The sequence below is a fragment of the Aquila chrysaetos genome, chromosome 7 (genome assembly GCF_900496995.4).
Source record: "Aquila chrysaetos chrysaetos chromosome 7, bAquChr1.4, whole genome shotgun sequence".
NCBI classification, from domain to species: domain Eukaryota; kingdom Metazoa; phylum Chordata; class Aves; order Accipitriformes; family Accipitridae; genus Aquila; species Aquila chrysaetos.
Genome location: NC_044010.1, coordinates 20,689,013 through 20,703,006, shown reverse-complemented (window position 1 = coordinate 20,703,006; position 13,994 = coordinate 20,689,013). Strand labels below are relative to the sequence as shown.

The 13,994-nt window shown below is 36.8% G+C and overlaps 1 protein-coding gene across 6 annotated transcripts in view; it reads right to left on the bottom strand.

Moving 5' to 3' along the window:
* Positions 1-13,994, bottom strand: part of ROBO1 (roundabout guidance receptor 1) — a 764,721-nt gene that overhangs the window by 468,985 nt on the left and 281,742 nt on the right. The window lies entirely within an intron of this gene.

Sequence of the window (13,994 nt, the reverse complement as noted above, 5' to 3'; positions counted from 1 at the left end):
ATGAAAACAGTGGTTTCATACAACATTCAGGTTATATGAAACAACAACGTAAGTTAAACAAATTATAAGTGCCTTTATACAAATGTAAATAGTTTCAAACTGCATTCTTTTTTACTGCTTAAATATTCCATTGAGCTACTTTAAAATATAATGGTGAAGCTAGCCACATATAAACACCAAGTATTTTAAAAATTGTAGCTTGATAGGAACAGGATCCACAAATAAAGTCTACTTGTTTGATTGAAAGGGTAATTTCTCTCAAGGTTTCCCTCAGTGACATCCATGGTTATCTAATAAAAAAGGCTCCTTTATGGTCTGGGCAGCTGCTCTTTGCACAGTATGCATTGTGCATAAATATGACTCTAGACTATCCTAAAATCTGGGGAGCCGCAGCCTACCCTAGGTGTCCTTCTACATTCCCACAGCTGTATCAAGCATACTGTAGCCAAAGTGAAATGCTGCACCCCACAGAATGCAAAACTCAAGTCCTGCTCTCTACAGACACCAAGACACGATGACCCGAATTCTGCTGTTAACACCACAACTGTGTTGTGGTGAGCATAAGATAGGGTAACATTTTTGAAAAGACAAATAACTTTGGAATATAAATCACATCACATTATTGGATGCTAAGCTCTTGAACACCTAAAATATGTAATGCTATAGGGTTGTCTTTATGAGACAGAAATTGAAAGTGAGATGGGATGGGAAATTACAAAGCGCATACTATTCCGATACTAATTCCACCTTGAGAGTATTACCAGAGAGCTGTTAAGAAAGATGATTTTCAGAAGTGAATGGGCTGTAAGGTAGCACATGAGACAGCAACAAGGAGGATGTATCAGTCAATGACCAATTCTCGTCCAATGTGCTTTGCAGTATCTCCTCCCCACTGATTCTGAAATCAGCTGGGCCTTCTCAATTGCAATGGTTACAGCTTTGAACCTCAGCATAAGCAATATACATGTCTTAAAAAATTGGACATGAAAACCTAGATAAACATTCATGAATGAGGGAACGGAATGATCTGAAACCTAAACAAAATGCTCTGTTTCATTGCCTGCTATGTGCTAATATTGAGAAACGAGACTATAAAATTACCTTAAGCGTCTCAAATCTGATCTGATTTGGGGTGAAGACAGAATATGATTTGTGATTGTTTTCTCTCTCCCCTCTAAAAACCTGCACCAAACTGAAAACCATGAGGGGAAGAGCATGTCTTACTGGTCCGAGTGAGCAGGTCTTCCCTCTTTCTTTCATCCAGCACACACACTCGGCCATTTCCACACTCTGGCCTTTTAGCTTCCATCAAGACTCAACTATTCAAGACTCCACCGATCACTAAAAGAGTTGTGTCCCAGGGTGCCTACCAATCTAAGTTCTGTGGCATGAGACTCCTAATTTTACTCTAAATGAATTATCCAGTGTTTCTAGGCTAATAATAAAATCTCACAAGAAAAAAGTATAGACTTTTAAAAATGCTGAGTTGCTGACTAGATGTATTTTGTCAGCTATTTCTATCATTTAAGCAATTACAAAATCACCTAGACTAATGCAATTTAGTTAATAATTTTGCAGGAAATTAAACTTGGGTATCTCATACTCCAGAAGAGAAGATTTTGAATAAAAGTAATATCCTTCTTGTAAAACTGTTTTGTACAGTAAATTCTACCAGATGGTTTCTCCTATCTGAGAATCTTCCTATTACAAGTGAAACCTTCACAAGAGGATATTCTAGCAGTTCTCCTAACCACCGCCGTCAAGTACCTTTGAGGATACTACACCAAGAGAATGAAAACATAGGGAAGGCAAAAATCTGCTCCTCAGAAAGCCTGATAAGCAAAGACTGAAACAGCTATGGCTCCTTTCCACTTACAAGGCTAATCTAGACAGGCACTATACAAAACTGTTATTTGATACCATGAAATAAAAATTCAAAACTGACTGTTTTCAAGTTTGGTGTCGGAATAAAGAAGTTGCAGAACTGGAAGGGAAGGGGACATTTTGCACAGTTGTGTTTGATTTCTTTTGTACCTCTCTTCCCCACCCCAGCCCCTGCCTTGCAGAAGAGGTGCAGCTTATTCAGAAACCTTGCTTTCAGTCAATCGTGGATGGAAAAAGAACAAGGCTAGAGCCTGACTAGAGCATCACTTCCCTGCTACAGCTATTTCAAATTATATATGCACATATATACATATATTAAAAAAAAAAAAAAAGATGTTTTCTATTTTTCTTTTGCAGCCTAAAGGACCACCTATGTTCTACTGATAGCTCAACTCTGACCCAACTTTAAGGTTAAGACCATCTTTGCTGGAAGCCCATCAGCTTTCTCATTACCCGTGGCCAGGAGCTCAAATCTTTGATTTTGCCTTGGGAGCTTGGATAGTATCACATAAATATTTGGATTAAAATCTGTAATCATGCAGTATAGCCCCAATTTAATTTACTAATTACATTCTAGATGTATATTCCTTGCAGATATTTACCACTAATTGAAGATATTTAAAATAATTGCTTTAATGAATGCACCATTAAGAATTTCATCTAATAATTCTACTCCAGATTGTTTCCAAAAAAAAACCTCAGGAGATACAACCAATGATTGCATTTACATCAAAAACACTGTTTAATGTTTGGTATTTGAAAATTATCCTAAGCCTACAGTAACAAAAAAATGAGTTGAATTCAACAGTATCCATCTCTAATTATGTCAATAAGATATTAACAGGAAAAAATTTGGTTCTACAGCTCTTAAGAGCTTGATTGTTAAAGTCATAATGACATGAGAGCTGCCTTTCATTCAGCAGAGGAAAAAAAACCAGCAAAAAACAGATCTGCAAAATGAATATGTATGGTTGAGGAGCCTAGTTTACTGTCACTAAGTTTTATTCTCCTTTTCATTTTCAGTAATTGCAGTAAAATAGCTGCTCTTCAGGGACATATTAGGAAAAGAATAGTAATTAAGCTTAGGAAGGTATAATCTGTATAAAAATGAATTAGAACTGACTCAGTCTAAACCTAACATATTATAGATTCAAATGAAAACCTAGCTGTACCCTGTGAACAGGTTATTCAAAAACACTTCCAGGTTTCTAGATGTCAGCTCTGTCACTTTGGGCACATTTATTATCCTCCTCAAAATGTGTAACCCTTCAACGTGAAAAACAGCATCACTGAGGAGTCAACACTTTCCCTTCCCTAAGGAGCCATGCCTGGGTATACAAGCAAAAACCCTAAAACCAGAAAAATAGAAACTCTTTATGAATGAGCCTGCACAGATCATCACAACACAATCACTTAAATTGCCCGCATTTTTTTAGCAAAACACACAGCCCACGCTCTATTTTTTTGAGCCAATCCCAGCAGTAAAGAAATCAATGTCTCAAGGGCTTTTAAAAGCTAGTTTTCCAGCATAGCTTTTTGAATTGAAACAGTTTACTAAAAATAAATAAATTCACTGTTGAATAGTTCCTATGCTTTGTTTCCAGCTAGTGAACAGAGGAAGGAGGACTAACAATCCATAAACAATTGCTTTTTAGATGGTGTGCTTGATGAAGTAAAGCAGTGAAACCTGTAGCTGGATGTATTTTATGGGACCATCTCACGCAGTCCAAAGAAACTGAACAAAAAAACCATGTGGACTACTGGAACACACATTATTTACAGAATTTTCATAAAATGGCACAGGCATCAGTGAAGGATACAATCAAGTTCACTGGACTTCCCATTCCTGTGAGGTCAGAACTGGTGTACTTCCAAGTTTGTATGACATTGTTGCTTTCCTCTCTTCCACTCCCTCACTTGAGTGTTAGACCTTCCCTTATTGAAGGGATTAGAAATACACATATTTTTCCATCAAGTCTAAATACTAGATTTATTGTTAAAATGATTTTAGTCAATATTTGCACAGAAGAAAATAAAAGGGCTTTAACCAGACCTCTTAGATTTCTTCACTATAAATTATAAAACCAGAAATTAAATTAAACAGAAAGTAAAATAAAGCATGACCCTCCCTAACCACTAAATCATCTGTGGCAATCTGTACAAATGGATGTATTGTGGAATGTTCCCAAAGTCAAACTGTTGAAGCTAGCTTTAAAACAAGATGTGAATTAGCTTGCCATGCTCCACAGTTGACTTAACCCTCAAGGATATGGTCAAAAATTTGCTAGACAAGGAGACAGGGAAGCAAGCCCAGTGTCACTGAGAACAATTCATACAATTTCTTTCCTGTAATTTTGCAAAGCCCTGTCCTCTGTATAGAAAATGTAAGAAATGTGGCACATGAAGTGCTCTACTACTCCCAGAATAATCTGTTGTGAGATAATAATATTACTGTTTCTTATTTGTAATTGAAAAATTATATTTTAATGATTATCACATTACATTGCATTTCTGAGCATCATTCAGTATTTTCAACTTCCATCTTCCAATGACATATGAAAATCCTGTATATAAAAATGTATAAACCAGTAAAGAAAAGAGGTGAGAACAGCTTCTCGTAGGATACAGCCCTAAGACTTGGAAAACACGTGACAGTTGTGTATGATATCAATGCAAGCAAGGAGGGTTAGTAAAGATTTACTAGCAAACTGGAAATACTGTTTTTAATTACTCTAAGAACATTTGCAACAGAATTGTATAAAAACAAGTAGATCAGAAATACCGTGCAATAACATTCTGGTCTATGGATACACGCACACACAGAACAGCTCCCTGTCATGCTGTTAAGGCTGATGGATAAGATGCTGGCTCAGTTCCAATCTAACACACATGGGCATGCATTACAACATGTCCTGGAAAATAGGCAGTTGGTTCTGAGTATTTAGGACTAGAGAAAAACTACCTTCTGTAGTATGCCAGACAGGAAAAGAGGTTTAAAATCTAATAACAAGGAATTCATAAAGTAGTCTTCATTTTATTTATTAAACACTTGACAGTGCATATCAAATGCTGGAGGATATCACAAGTGATTTACCTACATAATTTATTTTGTAGTGCACTACAAAAAGAGAAACATGCCCCAGCTCCTTATTGTATGTTAATATTAAATCATTACACATAGCAGCTGTTTTGTGTTCCGTGTGGTTTTCAGTTTCTTGCGGACAGGTGTCCAAAGCACAGAAACGATCCCCACATGTAGTGGCAGCTGGCCACACTGTCATCTCCAAGATACCAGAAGTGGAAAAAGAGGGAGTTTGTTTACTGGAATGATTAATACAATCATTAGATAGCTCTCTGGTTTGAAAACCAAGCAGAATTTGAAACAGTGTATTTTGAAGTATTTCAGAAAAACAGTCTTTCTAAAATTGTAAGCAGGATGTTGGTTTTGTATGGAAAAAACTGGTAATTGCTTGAAATATTTGGTCAAAAAGATGAAATATCATTTGCAGAGTTTTCCTTTAATTTAGTGAGCTTTCCATAACATGGCTGTGTTCAAGTCAGGTAATCCCATCATTGTAAGAATTCAGTATAGTACACAATAGATCATGTCATTCCTACATATCTGAATTTGGATTGTCGTCTACTTTTGGATGTTGTAGTCATTTTTCTGATAGTAAGTGAAAAGAGTCAAAAGAAGACAGAAGTTTAATTTACAAGGTAACATTAGGTCAAATGTATTGTCATGTTTTTACTTCATTTAAACTGGGGAACGCAAATCAACAATATTATTTCCAGCTGCCTGTTGGAGTGACAGTCCATCTAATATTGTACAAAACTGCTGATACGCACTAAAAGGGTATAACGCAATAACACTTGCAACACCCCATAAGGCAGAAAGTCAGCCTCCAGGGGCGGGTGGAACCCCACTGCATGCTGCTGTCCTTGCAACCAAGCAATCAAATGCCATCACAATGATAGCAGGGCAGATGGGACGGATCTCAACTGGCTTTATAAAAACATATTTCAATGAAGGAACAGTGGCTAAAGACCAAACATTGGACTACTTCAGTGAACAGCCTTTCCCAAACACTGAGTCTGCCCAACATGCCATGATCCAAGCTTTTCCAAAGTTCACAGTCAGAAAAAGAGAAGTTGAAGTCCAAATGGGCTTCATCTTATACTGATGTTCCTCTGTTTTCCCAGTTAACTTCCAGGCTTTAAAGGGTTTAGCAAACTATTAACCATCCTGGTTGCAGTCTCATTCTCTTAAGAAATTCTAAACCTGATATTGCAGAAAGGCATGGATATTTCATCCTCACACCTGCTAACCCTGGAGGGAAATATCTTTAAAACAATCTTTTGGGAATGCTTAAAAAAAAAAAAAATCCTTAGAGCACATTCCCCAGAAATTTTAGAAATCTTCAAGAAGCACTGTGCCTTTGAAAAGAAAAGCAAGCAAAAACCCCCAGCAACATACAAGGCAAGTTAATTCAAAGCATATTTTCAAGTATCGGATGTGCTCAACTATAGTAACTTCTGCTTCTCTCACAAAGTTACAGTTGAGCAGTGCCATTGAAATGTACACTATTAAAAAAAAAAATCACAATGGAAAAAAATTTTCTTTTTTATTTTAAGTGGTTACAAGAGAAATAAGTGGGGGGGGGGGGTTTAAACACCAGATCTAATCGTGCTAATAATTGTGTGTATAAGCATTAATGGATTCTGATTATCTGTAGTGCACTCTGAATGCAGTTCTCTTCCTATTTAAAATTACTTTTTAAAACATACAGCAATTTCTACAACTATAATTCTCAAAGTATTTTACCTTTTAACTAGCATTATATTTAGAAACTATACGTATCTATTATTCTGGGGAAGTTTTTAATTAAAAGGTACCTACGTTTATAATCAGCAAGGAGAAATCTCCTAAATATGCCAAGGGCCCCAAAATTACATAAATGGGGCTCAGTTGCATACTATTTACAGGCCATTCCTAGTCAGAGAAGAGAAGCAGGTCTTCCTTTTTTCCTCATTAGCTGCTAGGGCAGATGGACGACACATGCAGGAAGCTTCTTAGTGGCATTAGCTTCCTTCCCTCAATCCAGCTCTAGCTACAGCTACATCAGGAGTTATTCCCCAATATGCCATCAGCAACTTGGTACAGAAATCAACATGTCTGGTGCAAACGCACACTATCCAGACTGATGAAATCACAGTCCCATGGTGCTTTGTGTCTGTGCCTTATGAAAAGATAAGTTATCTACCTACATAAGACAGAATGAAACAAGCTCAGAGGGGAATTGTTCCTCAGTAGTGTAAGTCATGTGCTGATAAGCAATCCAAAACTCTGATTTTGGATCCATGTGAAATCAAAGAGAGCAGATGCAGAATCTACTGGTCTGGTAATAAATCTCCCCTGCCCCCAGCACTGTGGTTTTCTTTATTGAACCGGCTGCCTTAGAAGTTCACAGCTGCCCCCCCGAGCCTGACCTTCAACCTTCTGCCTGACTTGGTGTTACAAGGATTATTAACATTATATCTTTTAGTGCATATCAGCAGTTCTTGGGGTTTTGGTATTGGTTTTGGTTTTTTTGGAAGTTACTCTTTTCTCTCTCAAGCAAGAACACGGTTGTTGAACTTACAGGGACGCAAGATATTTAAAAATATTCAACCAATTATTGCCGCACCACTCATGCATATGTCACAAAAAGGGATACTGATACTTGGTACCTTTTTTATATCATTGATCAGATTAAATGCAGTGAGAACAGCCTGTTATGTGATTACAGGAAGCCCATTCCTATCGGCCACCGAGAACAGGATGTGCAGATGCAATTCAGAATGAAATAGATCCTGTTCCTAATTTGAGGTACATAGTTACTAATTTCTTATTTTAATTAATAAAAGGATACCCAGAACAGACTGCTGACTCCCCCTTCCCCCAACAAGGAAAACAAATGTGTAGAAAACAATATCATACTTTCTATCTTCCTTCATTGGGCTTCATGTTGACACAGATACAGAATTTGGGACAGATCACTGAGTCTTGCAACTACTAGGACCAAACACTCTGGGCAGGTTTCAGAATCTATCTGACCACATCCAGTATCTGATCATGTTTCAATTATGAGGTGTTTTTTTTTTTTCCAGTAGTGCAAGTCTGTTTTACCTGACAAAGCTGGAGAGGCTTACAGCAGAACCTAATGAGAGACTCCATTTTTTACTATCACAACGTCACCTTTATGCTAGTACTACTAAGTACAGGTTAAATATCATTAGTAACTATTCAAATCTATTAAAGAGAAAGACATGAGTAAATAATCTTCCTATTCTTGCATAAATTTATCTATGGTTCTGTTTATTTAAACTGATTGGTAACATAATCTGGTTATGACCTATAAATATTTTCTCCCATACTGAGCATGACACTAACTCTAATTTTGTTTGCAATATAATAACTATCCCTGTGTATCCCAGTATATGCTTTAAAGCATGTTTTCATATGGGAAAAAATAACTACTTAAATTTCCACTTTCCATAAATACATAATTCAAATGTGTTTACTAAATGTTTTATACTAGTGCTCTATGACCAGGAGAAGGAAGAGATTTAAGCAACAGTATAAGGAAATTAATCTTTAGACCCAACCTGCCACTTTAAAATATCCCAATATATCTCTATTAGGCCAAAGTCAAAAGTCAACAGAAGTGCAGTCTGCCTAACCTCCTTATTCCTACATTAATCAATCTTATCCTGCTTCAGTTTGCTTTTGGAATAGGAAATAAGAGAAATAAGAGGGGGGAGATGATTACACAAACATACGCTTCAAGGAGATAGATCCAATGTAGCTAGACTGTTGAAAAATATTCAATAAAATAAGGTAAAATAATGCTTGCTTTCTGTGAAAGAAAGATCAGTCATATTAATGAAATAGCCAAATAGAACCTTCAGGCCTAATGTAGTAAATCTCCAGTAAATTCCAATTAGTGTTGAAGTAATAAGTCTGGAAATTATTTTTCTCCCTATAAGTAATGTATACACTTAAAGAAAAAAAAATTCTAATAACTTGGATACCATCAAGGACCAGGTCATTAGATAGCTAAATTAATCATTTATGCATACTATATAATTAATTGATACATAGTTTTCAAAATACATGTCTTTTAAAAAAAAAAAACAAAACACACACATCAGTAAATCAGAACCATGATGTTGCCCTTCAATGGAGTGCTGCCATTTGATGGCCCCTTTCAAGCTGGCAGTCCCTTCCACTGACAAACCTCCATAAGACATTCTGTATCTAAGAGCAGAAATCTCACCGTTGTAAATGGAAGTCTTCAACAAAACAAAATAATGAAGCAGAAATCAACAGCCACACTGTACTAGTGCTTTGTGAAACAGCGTATGAGTAAACCAAAGCGATCTCAACAGAGATTAAGGAGAGATTTTTACAGAAATACTTTGTGCAAAACAAAGGTATGCATTATATTAAGCTAATACTGAATTTTCCTAAATGTTGTTAATTAAGGATATTTTCAAATGTCAAAATTCAAGGCCAAATAATGCTTACATTACAGTAGGTAAATGCTGTAGATTTTTGACAAATACTATCATGAATACACTTTACCACATCTGAACGTAGGATCTGATCCCATCTGTATTGAAGTGATGGTGAAGGTGGAAGACAGAGATGCTTACCGCTCTCTCCTACCTACTCCTTCTCCATTCTTATACGCGTAACACAAAGGTGGACAGAAATCCTAGATTTACCTGTATCAGAGACAAAAATCTTACGGGCTTCATAAGAATGGAGACTTCATCCCCAGGTCTGGGTACCGAGTCTTAAACTGAGAGGTTCAACTCAAGACACAACTGATCCTTCTTCACTTGCTCTTCTCCACGATCTTGCACAACATAGCACACTCCCACACGACATACACAGTAAATAATCAAACAAATAACTTCAATACCTTTGATCAGTAAAACAGGTAATAAAGGTTCCTTCCTTTGCTTCTTTCCACATGCTGGACAATAAATCAGAGCTAATGCAGAGGAAAGGCTGCCCAGGAACATCTGTCCCCAAAAGGGACAAAGAAGAATCTATACATCCCTCCCAAGACACCCCTGTAGCAGGTTTTTTTCCTTTCCATGGATTATGCCACGAGAACAGTCCAAGTCACAGACCAGAAGAATAAAGCAGAAGTTGTTTACCTCTTCACAGCTGCTCTAATAATTTAGTTTCTTAGATAGTATAGACTGAAAACCACGTTGCATTCATTTATCTGCTTCTATAAACACGCTTAACTGAAAAAAAAATGGGTTTAGCTCTTGCTACCACCCAGTGACTCACGTTTATGTAAGTTCACTACCGCATACCTCCAAAGACCTAGTCACTCACAGATTGCATTTTTATGCCACTATGATTTACAGAGTGCAAGGGGGACAATTACATAACTGTTTACTTAAAGTTGTAATTTCTCGGGAAGCCCTACACAATCCTTTTGTTATCATAATCTCTAATGGGCATATGTAGCCTGAATATATCATGGCATGAAACCGGATATAGCTGACTGCCTGTCTGACTGGTGACTTACTGAGTCCTGCATGTCTGAACTTCTGGGAAACAGCTGCTGGTCCCACACTGAAATTAGAACATTTGAGCTTGTCTGATTTATGTTAATTCCTGTGGGAACAATGACATGAAAAATGAACACCACTTGTCAATAAAGTAAAAGTTCTCTCAGCGGTGAAAAAAATTACGAACTAATCTATTTCAGAATACACTGATCTATTTACCACCTTGCTATACTGAAACATATACAGCATAATGGTATTGTAGAAAATGGAGCCTTGAATATCCAGCTATTCAAAGGAAAATGTTATCTGTCCCTGTCTTGCCATAATTTGAAGAATTAGTCTGCTACAGTTACTGGGTTGTTTTTAGTTGAAGAAGTAGTATTATTATGTTGTGGGGCATGAGGGAGGTGAATAAAAATGAAGTTTATATAGAAAGAGACAAGGTATAGGAAATACGTCCAAGTGATCCAATTGTCAAGGAGTTCATATTGTCCAAAATTTAGAAGCTATTACAGTTTATCTAGTTCTGATTGCTCAGCCTGACAGGTCAAACATTTGAAATCTGCTTTTTTAACATACTGGACTCTCATGGGAGACTCCACACAACATTACACTGTCCACTGATCAAGGCTGGTATTCATGAGACAAAATCCAAAGCGGCTGGAAATGACTCCTTGAGGATTTCATAGTTTTTCCTGTAGATGGGAAGAATAATCCTTCTGAATATATAGTGTAGTCACAAAAATTGATATTAAGCAAAGGAATAACTAGTTGTCTCTGAGACCAGAATACGACCGGATCATATATACTATCATAGCTGAGATAATTCTCAGGTATGTATATGTAACAACAGTTATGTCTTACATTTGATGACCTTTTATCATTCAGGATTTATTACTTCTGAAGCTCTAGTAAAAAATCTCATCAATTGGCAGAGTGTCTAAGTTTTACCTTACGAGCACAGACAGCCTTTAAGCATATAATCGACTCTGGAGATTCTGCTGCTTAAGTTACATGAGGTAGCAGAGCACAGGCAGGATTAGTTAACAAGAAGCTACATTTTTTTAAGGAACATCTCTTTATGATGTTAAGTCTTTTGCTAGGCTAGCTTGGAAAGGCACAGTAATAGGAGGTCGGGGAGAAAGAGGCACGGTCAACATGTTTGCAACTACAGAGAGTCAACAGCTAGATTCATTTCAAAGGACAGATCATTTCCTTATGAATCTTACATGCTAAGCTCAACTTAGGGTTAAAAAAAAAACCCAACAAACAAACCAAAAGCAAAAATGCCTCCCCCAGGCTTCTGTTGTTAAGATTTCATTTCATTTATCAGCTTCTTGTCTGAAAAGGGATAAGATACACAGGTAAGTCTGCATTACTACATTTAAGAAAGTTGCAGATTGCTTACCTAAGGAAGGAACTCCACAAAGTTATTTTTATGTCTAAAATTTGAAAGTGACAGACAACAACTTTATTGTGGTGTGTAAATGCCAATATGGAAATGGCCACTGAAGCCAAAAAGCAGACATCAACAGTGGTATCTTCATACAAAGCGCCGATAAAGTGTAATGCTTCAGAAAGCCCCAAAAGAAAACATACATGTAAGACTGACTGACTGTTTGAATACCTCCACATTCTGCAGCAATTCAGATGAGACTTCATTTCAGGCACAGGGTGACCTGAATTTAAATTTTGATATGTTCTTGAATGGTATAATTTGAAAACCTAGTTGACTAATCTGCAGTGGTATTAGTGCAAATAGCTCCAAAAAGGGAAGGAGGAAAGGATGGCTTTTGCCAAAGAAATAAAAAAACCTACAAATATCAAAGGACTGAAGCAAGAGCAGGAGAGCAAGATACAGCACTTCATACAGATGTTTCATTATTGATTGCCAATCCAATTGTGTCCCTCCTCAATGTGCTAAAGGAGATTAAAGACTTTACTACAGTCTTCAGGGTTCAGAGGTAAATTAATGTGGAATACAACTTATTGGAACTGTGATTTGGACTAAAGTAAAATATAAAATAAACAGATGAAAACTGCTATCAATAGAAGCTATTAGTAAGAACTGAAATTTGGATTTTTTTTTTTTTTTTTTTTAAACAGCTGCACTGACTGAGGAGGATAAGGAACAGAATGTACATGCTGGAAAGACAGCTAAACTAAAAGGAAGAAGAATCTACTGTCACTTAATGTCTTAGTGCCCCAATTTTTCTCAAAAACAGGAATGGCAAGACATTGGTTATCTCAGGATGAAAACCTTGGGGATTGAGATGGGGTACAGCATTATTTTGAATTTTGAAATACATAATAGTAATCTGTAGCCTTACTTTAATATTTACATGCTTTCTTTCAGAATTTCCAGCAAAGGAAAGAAGGGGGGAAACCCATACAAAGTCAGCTCTGTTTCATTAGCCACATTCTACTTCTTCTAGTCTCTCTGAAATTACATTCCGAACTCCATGAAGTCAGCTTTCCAATCTCTAAAACTTGTATGAAAGGGTTTTGCCTTCAACATTTTGAAAACTCTTAAAGGAATATTCCTTAAGCCATGGATATCAGCTGTTCTTTTCCTGCCTGCATCAATTAAAAAATGAAAAATTGCCATCTACACATAAACTACATAAATGTCGAAGTACTTCATAGCTGTCATGATGCTGTTACCAGGCAGAGATGGCTCCCTTACTTTTATCCACGGAGGAATTCCTCAGGAAGTCCATGAGATAGAACTCTCCAGAAGCTTCTCTTTGAGTTTTTGTGTTAGCACTGATTTGGAGGGAATGCATTTTGTGCTTGGCTGTCACATGTGGTATCCTTTCATTGATGAAGCATTCTAGTCAGCAGCAAAGGAAGATAGATACTTTATACATATATTACCTGTTAAGATAACTATTATCTACTTTTTTGGTAAGTAGTATAATAATTCTCCCTTCAGCAACTAGTCTGAAAGTATAGCAATTATGGCTTATGCTAGAGCTCTTTCTTAAGGAAGCAGGAGTACAAGCTTCTGCTCATCAACAATGCAATAGCTACAAATCCAAGGACTGAAGACTGGATTTGTTTTTCTGCGTCCTAGCCCTTTGTTTTCTACAGAGGCAATGCTCAAAAAACAAGTTTTATACAAAATATACCACCACTTCATCAACTCCTGCATGATGCGCAATAGAAACGATTGCATTGCAGAATTCTGTCAGTACATATTCTTGTTGTTTCCAGAACTGATGGATGAGTGAAATGGTTATTTTTGAGCAGAGGACAATGAGGCATTAAAATTTTAAGTCTATAAATTGATAACATGCTTGTCAAACCCAGTTCAGAAACAGGAATATTAAACTCCATCTGTTTCGTAGCCAATGCATCCATTACAAGTATATTCATGCAGACAAATCCTGTTGCTGGATGCACTAGGGCAAAGTCAAGCAGACCATCAGCATGTAGTTTTTCTAGTTTTACTTGAACTACTGGACTAGCTAAACAGAAGGAGGGATTAGCAAAATGAAAAGAACAAGAGAAAGCAAGCCTTATGCATAGCA